Source organism: Stigmatopora argus, chromosome 11 (assembly GCF_051989625.1).
Source record: "Stigmatopora argus isolate UIUO_Sarg chromosome 11, RoL_Sarg_1.0, whole genome shotgun sequence".
In the NCBI taxonomy this organism is placed as follows: domain Eukaryota; kingdom Metazoa; phylum Chordata; class Actinopteri; order Syngnathiformes; family Syngnathidae; genus Stigmatopora; species Stigmatopora argus.
Window position 1 is genome coordinate 15,968,730 of NC_135397.1, and position 8,775 is coordinate 15,977,504.

Consider the following 8,775-nt stretch of genomic DNA (forward strand, 5'->3'; position numbering starts at 1 on the left):
GATGGTGATAGAGCAGTGTTTCCCAACCACTGTGCTGTGGCATACTGGTGTGCTGCGAGAAAGTACATACCTGCTAAGAAGTCATATATTGTAATAGTCCAAGAGAAAAAAAATATTATGAGATTAAAATTGAAATGTTATGATAATAATAGTTATGATTATATTAAAATAAGTCCTTATTGTAATATTACAAGTAACATGAAGTTTCTTGGTTTCATGGGTATCATATTTTGGTTACGTAATGTCTGTGTGATCATGAAACTGCTTTTTGCATAATATTAACCGTCTGGCTGCCCGTTGCTGGGAGAATTTATGCTTGCGAAAAATTGCATTTCACTTATAATATTTGAAGGTTCTATTTCCTTCTTTTGCTAAATTTTCCGAGGGTGTGGAGACTATTTCCCATTGCAATATACCAATATTAGCTTTCTCAGATAATTCATATATTTATTATGAATATTTTTTCCTGAAAAGTGAAAATATTTTGGAGTTTCAAAGCTGAAAAATGTTCATCCGCATTTGTCTTTTGATTAAGTTCAGATTGGCGAGAGATGACAGCACCTAACGGACTCCAATTTTTGTTTTGTTTCTAGTGTGTAGGGTGCATGAAAATTAGAAAAAAAATTGACATCCGGCGCATTTTTGCTAGTTAGGCCTGTCATCAGACTTTTAATTTTTGCAAAAATGTGCATTAGGAAATAAAAAAGTTAAGAGATTGAAGTAATCTTGGGAGGAAAAATGTATAGAATTCCCAGAATAAAATCACTTGAAGTTAAATTTATGGCGTCGTAAGCTCATGGATTTCACACAGCTAGTGAGGGTTCTTACCCAGTCACTGCTGGTCTCAAACCTGTATTAAAAAATGGGTGGGTTGTTTCAGGGAGCGCATCCGGCGTAAAAACTGGAGAATGAATCATGTGAGCGACTTACCCTGGCGATTCCTTTGGGGACGAAAGGAAAGTCACTTATATGGAGGACTATATAAGTTGAAGTTGAATGTGTGCGTTTGAGACGACGGAGACATTGTGGAGGAGTATAATGATTTAAAATTGTTGAATTGTCCCTTGCTAACGTTTAGAATGGACCTTTGTTGGAGGGTGACCAAAGAGATCCGCCCTTTTACATGCAATCGCTCCATGCTTCTTCATTAAGTATGCATAACAGTGAGACAACCATCATATTCATGGAGTCCTTACGATGAGAAATGAAAGTTTATTCTGGTCATCTTATCTCCAGCATTGTTTATTTTATCCTGGAAAATGTCCTTGCTCGTCAGCTAGGATAAATTTCTCCTCATCCTTCTGGCCAGCCTATCTCACGCACACAAACTGAAGAGGGAAACCCACCCTTTCCTCTTTGCTGTTTATGGATGAAGGTAATGACAGATTTGGAGGTCACAGTGGCTTATTTCAGGGTCTTTGTACTTTGCTGAGTGACCTGCGTGTGAGAAGGTGATTGAGTTCATCCTCTTGGATGTTTTGTACTTGGAGGATCTCGACGCTTTGAGCAACAATGGCCACTTATCCCAGATAAGAGTGTAGAACGATGACGTATAACATCCCCATGCTTGTTATTTCCTGCACATTTGTTGCTGAATCTTTACCTTCACACAACACAATGTATTTTGGTTTTTATTTACAGTTAACAATATGCACATTATTTAGGTACCCTTTAAAATAGTCTTGACTACTTTTACACTATTTTAAATTGTATTTTACAGTACTACACCAGGCGGCTCAGCGATCAAGTGGTTAGCGTGTCGGCCTCACAGTTCTGGTGTCGAGGGTTCGATCCCAGGGTGGTTCTCACTGTGAGGAGTTTGCATGTTCTCTCTGAGAGGATTTTCTCTGGGTACTCCAGTTTCCTTCCACATCCCAAAAACATGCACAATTGAAAACTCGATAATTGCCCCTAGGTATGAGTATGAGTATCAGTGTGAATGGTTGTTCACCTCCCTGCTCCAGCGATTGGCTGGCCATCAATTCAGGGTGCCCCCTGCCTAGTGCCTGTAGTTAGCTGGGATAGGCTCCAGCACTCCCTGTGACCCTTGTGAAGATAAGCATAATGAATGAAATACTACACCACCACGAGCCTCGTGAGGATAAGTGCCACGGAAGATGAATGAATACAATACTTTGCATTCTTGCAAACATATGAGAGATGGTGGAGGGACGGGGTAGGTCATGCAGAGTGCACAGTACTTGGTAAGCATCCATATAGCAACCAGTGGCATTTTTTTTTTTTGTCAGCAGGGTAGTTTCAAATTTGATCTTCCTGGGCTCACGACTGCCTTTAATTACTATTATAAGTTACTACACTTGAGGGAAAAATATAGCTAAACTAGAATTATCACAAACCATTGCCGTTCTGGTCGATATATGATTTATTGAGAGAATATTCTCAACCCCATAAGAGTGTTCTGTGTTTTTGATCTTCCCAGCATGCAGCGGTTAAGTGAAAACTTGCCACAATTGCAGTCAGATGAGGCATTATGGGTTAACTCAGCCTGTGTGACAAATACATCAGCAGCGGCATGTGGGACAAGTGAAGAGTTGTTTCCCAGCAGTGGAAAAGTCATCTTCGAAACCACACTCAGGTGGCACCATTAAGTAGCAGCTGGAATAACTATTAGACTGTTTACTATATCTTTGGTTCACTTTCTCATGTCTGCTTAGCAGGGCTTTTAGGTGGACTATATTAAGTTTAGGATATTTTCTGTAGCACTTGTTGTCATTATGGTCACCCCTGAGCTGGAGCCTATTCCAGCTGTTGGCAGTAATCTTAAAGTGGATAACTCTTGAATTATCAAATTACAAATAAAAGGTGATGACTGATGGTTCCTTGGCTTGGTATACAAATGTAACTAATTTGTGAACTCCATCTTTATGTTTAACAAGAATCCAGTGGCAAAAAAGAGCCCAATGCACAAAAAGTGAAAGTAATAGTAAAGATAACATTTAGTTGTGTCACATCTGCACAGCTAGTTATTTAAAGATAGCAGCAGCGGGAATGGAATTTTGTGCATTTTATATCACCAAATCAGCTAAATAAATCAATCAATCAGGTTTTACCAAAATAGCAATGACCAGGAGCTGATCTCATACAATCTACATGCATGTACTTATCTACATCAGCATGGAACTTGCCTGACAAATTTTAGGAAACAGTCACCCTTTGTCTGTTTTATCAATTTCACCGGATATTAAAATGTTAGAGCTTTGTTTTTGCTCTCAAAGGTTCAGCGTCAAATTTTATGCCGACAGCAGTTTTCACTGAACTCGGGAGATACACCTTTTGCAATCAACAAGGTCTTGAACTATTTAGGGAATCATGCCAATTTTGCACACCCAGTTTTACATGGCATTACTCTCTCATTTTGTTATAGCCTGTGGAATCTTTTTGAGATCTGCTCCTTAAATATAAATTATGCTACTTGAGCACATGATGGAAAACGTACCTCATAGTACTATACATACAGCAAATATGGAAGTTTGTGTGGAGAGAAAAAAAATCTAGCAAGTGAAGGCACAGATTATTGCTGTGACATATTGATCTATACTATTGCTAAGGAGTGATAGATTTTGTGATCATGACTCATGACAAAGGAGCAGTTGATTGAATGAACGAGCCCTTTTGGATTATTTTTGGGGTTTGTGGACAGGATCCCAGTGCAGACATGGGAAAACAACAGCATGGATGGCCAAATGTTTATTGTATGCAGAGTATGAAGAACCAGACAGAAGTCCAGTTGACCCCAGGAGGCAAGTGACAAAATGGCTGATGATGATAGCCTGCACCTGTGGCTGCTCCACCTGTCTGACGTCTAACCTATAATCAGATAAAAACATGTACACCTGTCTAAGGAAAGCCAGGTCTTAGGAGGGGCAGAGGCCCTAACAATTCGTTAATTCGTCTTCCATACTGCGCATCTTCGTGAGGGTTGCTGGAGCCTATCCCAGCCGATTTTGGGCATAAGGCACACTACACCCAAGAGTGGTCACCAGTCAGCTGTAGGGCACACAGAGAGACAGACGACCATTCATATTGACAATCATTCCAATCACCAGTGGGAATCGAGCCAGCGCCTGCCCGAAGTCAGACTATGGAATCACAGCAGTGCCAAAATGAAACAAGAAATGAATAAATCAATACATATAAAGACAAATGAATTAATAAACAAATAAGTAAAATTTTAGAAATGTATTTTGTGACTTACTTACATGTGTCAATGAAAAACACGGGGAAAAAATGAAAATGGCTTTTTGTCTTAGATTTTTTTCTGTAGCCAGTCATTGTCTTTGCCTTTCTACTTTGCAATTTCCTTTTACCATTGCTTTTACAGCAAATAAGTGTATAACTCCTACCTTACCTTAAGATGCCAGCTGGCAATGCGGAAGGGTTTCCATAAAAGTTTGCAGCCCAAGTAAGGTCATCTCTAAAATTGTTCTGCATTTTGTAAGTTTGAGTACTAGTAGTTACGAATGGTTACAACTCGTGGCAAAGCATCCTGGATGTTTACTTTACCCCAGTACGTGTCTTGTGTTATTGTGACCAACTTAAATGCATGATTTGGCCGAGTAAGATATTTTTTATTAAAGCTCAACAATTGCTACACGGAAACGGCTCCAAGTGCTTCAAGTGCTTGGGTTTATTGGTACAATGTACTGTTGGGAGGTTTCAGTCTGTGGTGCTATGTTTATTTGTGGTGCGCGTCTTGAGTGGTTGTTTGCAGGTTGTGCTTTTTGGGCGCTCGGGGGCAGAATATGACCGAGTGTGTTGATTTTGATGGTTATTTCGTGGAGTGGTTCAGTACTTCAGATGCTTGGATCGAATCTGTTTGCATTATTTGCATGGAGAGGTTTTGAACTGAATTGAATTAAATGCTTTTATTGTCATTGTACAAGTTTTCTAAAAAAATCTGCATTTTGTAAGTTTGAGTAGTTCTGAATGGTTACAGCTCGTGGCAAAGCATCTTGGATGTATACTTTACCCAAGAAAAGTGATGGCGGTGGTTAGTGCGTTAGCCCCACTGTTGTGAGGTCGATGGTTCGATCCCAGGTCCGGACCTTCCTGTCTTGTGTTTGCATGTTCTCCTCAGGCTTGCATGGGTTTTCTCCGGGTACTCCGTATTCCTTCCACATCCCAAATACCGTATTTTCACGCCTATAAGGTGCGCATAAAAGTCAAAAATAGTCAAAAAATTTCTCCAAAATAGACAGGGCGCCTTATAATGCAGAGCGATAGCGCTGGCTACCGGAAGCAGCTTATTTCCGGGTTCCGGTGCGCAGTGACTGCTGGGAAATATAGTTCTTCCTCGCTACACCCACATGCTAAAAACATGTTTTAAAAAGGCAACGGAAGCAAAACTGAGTTCGGTTGTACTTTATTTAGACATTTTACAATTTACTCAAGTCATCACCTTCAAATCCCTCAAACTCCTCATCTTCTGTGTCAGAATTAAACAATTACCCAAACGAGCCTTCGAAATAGCCGCCCCCCCTCTCTTCGTTTACAGAGTCACCGTAATTTCCATGTGGCTCCTTAGAAATTATGCCGGCTTTGGCAAAAGCTCGAACAACCGTGCAAGCAGACACGTTCGCCCAGGCGGCAACGATCCATTGACAAATCGTAGCGTAAGAAGCCCGGCGCTGCCTGCCACTTTTCGTGAAGCTGTGTTCGCCAGCGATCATCCACTGCTCTCACGCCGCTCGTAACTTTGATTTGAAAGCCCGGTTGATGGCGATTTCCAGCGGCTGTAATTCTTTGGTCAAGCCTCCGGGAATGACAGCAAGCTCTGAGTATACGTCACGTAACCAGTCTCGGCGGCGCTCGTGACGTATATGACGGCTCGCCGTCTGTTTTGATTTGCGACTCCATGCCCGGCTGGCGAACACCGCTTCACGAAAAGTGGCAGGCAGCGCCGGGCTTCTTACGCTACGATTTGTCAATGGATCGTTGCCGCCTGGGCGAACATGTCTGCTTGCACGGTTGTTCGAGCTTTTGCCAAAGCCTGCATAATTTCTAAGGAGCCACATGGAAATTACGGTGACTCAGAGATGAAGAGAGGGGGGGACCCGGCTATTTGGAAGGCTCGTTCGGGCAATTGTTTAATTCTGACACAGAAGATGAGGAGTTTGAGGGATTTGAAGGTGATGATGACTTGAGTAAATTGTAAAATGTTCAAATAAAGCACTACCGAACTCAGTTTTGCTTCCGTTGCCTTTTTAAAGCGTGTTTTTAGCATGTGGGTGTAGCGAGGAAGAACTATATATCCCAGCAGTCACTGCGCACTGGAACCCGGAAATAAGCTGCTTCCGGTGGCCAGCGCTATTGCGTTTCAATCTTAATCCATATGAAATATATAATATATATGCATCTAATGAAATGGTGCGTGCTTTGTGTGTCTAAAATACAGAAATAGCACTCGTTACTGACACTGCGGCGTAAGAAACGATGCGCCAAATAGGCGTGAAAATACGGTACATGCCGGGTAGGCAGGATGAGCACTCTAAATTGCCCCTAAGGATGAGTGTGAGTGCAAATGGTTGTCTATCTCCCTGTGTCCTGCGATTGGCAGGCCAACAATTCAGGGTGTCCCTCGCCTAGTGTCTGTAGTTAGTTGGTATTGGCTCCAGCACCCCCCACGACCCTTGTGAGGATAAGCAGTACAGAAAATGAATGCATGTATGATTATGAATAGCTCATTTATGAAAAAATCCATTTCACAATTGCTTAAAAAAGCAGCTCATTGGCTGGATGAGTTGCTTTAGCTAGCTACCCTGTAGCCAAGAAAATCAAATGTCATCAGTTGAACTGCTCGCCGAGTACAACATTCGGACTATTGTGAACATATTTTATGCGATGATTGAACGCACGGTAAATTCATTTGTACGGCACAATTAAACATAAGGTAATTCAAAGTGCATTAGATGGAAATTGGAAATCTGAATAAAGAGATAAATACTGCCGCCTCGTGGTGTAGAGGTTCAGTCGCCTGACTTCGGTGTAGGCAGGCGCAAACTCACAGTCGAGCCTCAACCTGAACCGCAGCCTGCAGTTCCCTGGGGCAGGCAATGGGGCATGTAGTCAGTAAGGAGGACATTGATGAGTTGGTCGAGGGGAACCAAAACGAACTGTCAACGGAGCAGGAGTTAAAGCAACGCTCGGCAATACACGATGAATTCAGTGAGAAGGTGGCTGAGGAGAAAACAGCCACCATTCCAACAGCACAAATCAGAAAAAAAACGGGGGAGAAATTTTACAAACTTTCCGACTTTGTGGAAAAAACATCCTGAAAAAGTGTTCATGAGTCGTGCCCACTTTGACGATGTTTGCCTTGTGCATTTTAGAAACATTATTAAAAGAAGTCAATGGCAATCGTCTTTAGATTGCTTTTTCTCAAAATGTCTGTCAACAAGCACCGCCAAAGGGGAACTTGCATCCAAATAGGTGAAAAGCAGTGGCGATAAATAAAACAGGTGAAAAATTAGATGCCAAAGAAATCACAAAACATTAATGAAAAAGATTACAAATTCAATTTAATATTATTTTGAATTCTGAATTTATGTTTATTTGATTTGTGTTCATGTGTTCGTGTGCTCTCTGCCTCTGTTGCCTAATGTTACACTTATGTACATGCGCTTCAACACGAATCGATTTGACGTGTATTCATTTTAATGGCTTATTAAATAATTTTGTGATCATGTTTTCTCATATTATATTTGTGTGTCTTCACACTTTCCCTACAAAATTGGGACACTTTGATGAATTTTTTAAGGGTTTAGTTGGTAGTTTTGTGGCGACCATGGAACAAATTAGAGTAATTTCGTATAAAGTACTGCTCTACTTATAAAATTTTCAACTTACAAAAAAAGTTCTGGAACCACTTAATTTTCTAAGTAGAGGTATGACTGTATTTAATTGCACAACCTTTACAGATTGTGACTAATCTAGTCACTATTTTTAGCTTTCATTGTGGGTTTCAGGATTGAAGATGCACACTTCAGACAGCATGTTTCAACTCCTTTCAAATGTGTTGGGTGGGATTTTGATCAGGTCTCGTGGAGATCCAGTTCATAATATTCAAATGCTTTTCTCTCAGCCATTCTTAGGCGTTTTTGGCTGTGTTTTATGTTATTATCCTGTGCAAGAATCATGACTTGCAATTGAGGCCAAGCTTGCTAAATCTGTGCAGCACATTTCTCTGTAGATTATTGTTATAGTCTGGAGATTTCATTGAACCCCACACAGAATCAAGATACCCAGTGACAAATGCACCAAAGCATTCCCAGAATATATACCAGAGCCTCTAATATATTTCACAGTAGGCAGAATGTACTTTTCTGTGACCACGGTGCTCTTTATCAGAGGAGCAGTATGACATTTCAGTACACATACTTCATACCAGTGGCGGTCGGTGCATTTTCTCGTAGCGCCTTCAACGTATCAATCCAACCCTCAAAAACTATTTTATGGCTATAAAACCTCTATTGCAGCTAGAGCTGCGACACATAAAAAATAATCAATAAATCAATGCACAAAAATGGGGTAAAATCCACTTCCTAGCAACATTTCATGATTAAATACAAATACTGGAGCTTTTCACACGTTAAAACCAGGCCAGGGGGTCGATTTTCCTGGGAAAAGACAGCGATGAACATCAATGGCGTACGGGCAAACATTGCCCGAAAATGGGGTAAAATCCAGCCGAAAACAGCATTTATTGATTAAATACAAATACTGGAGCTTTTTAGGCATCAGAACCGGGCCCGGAGT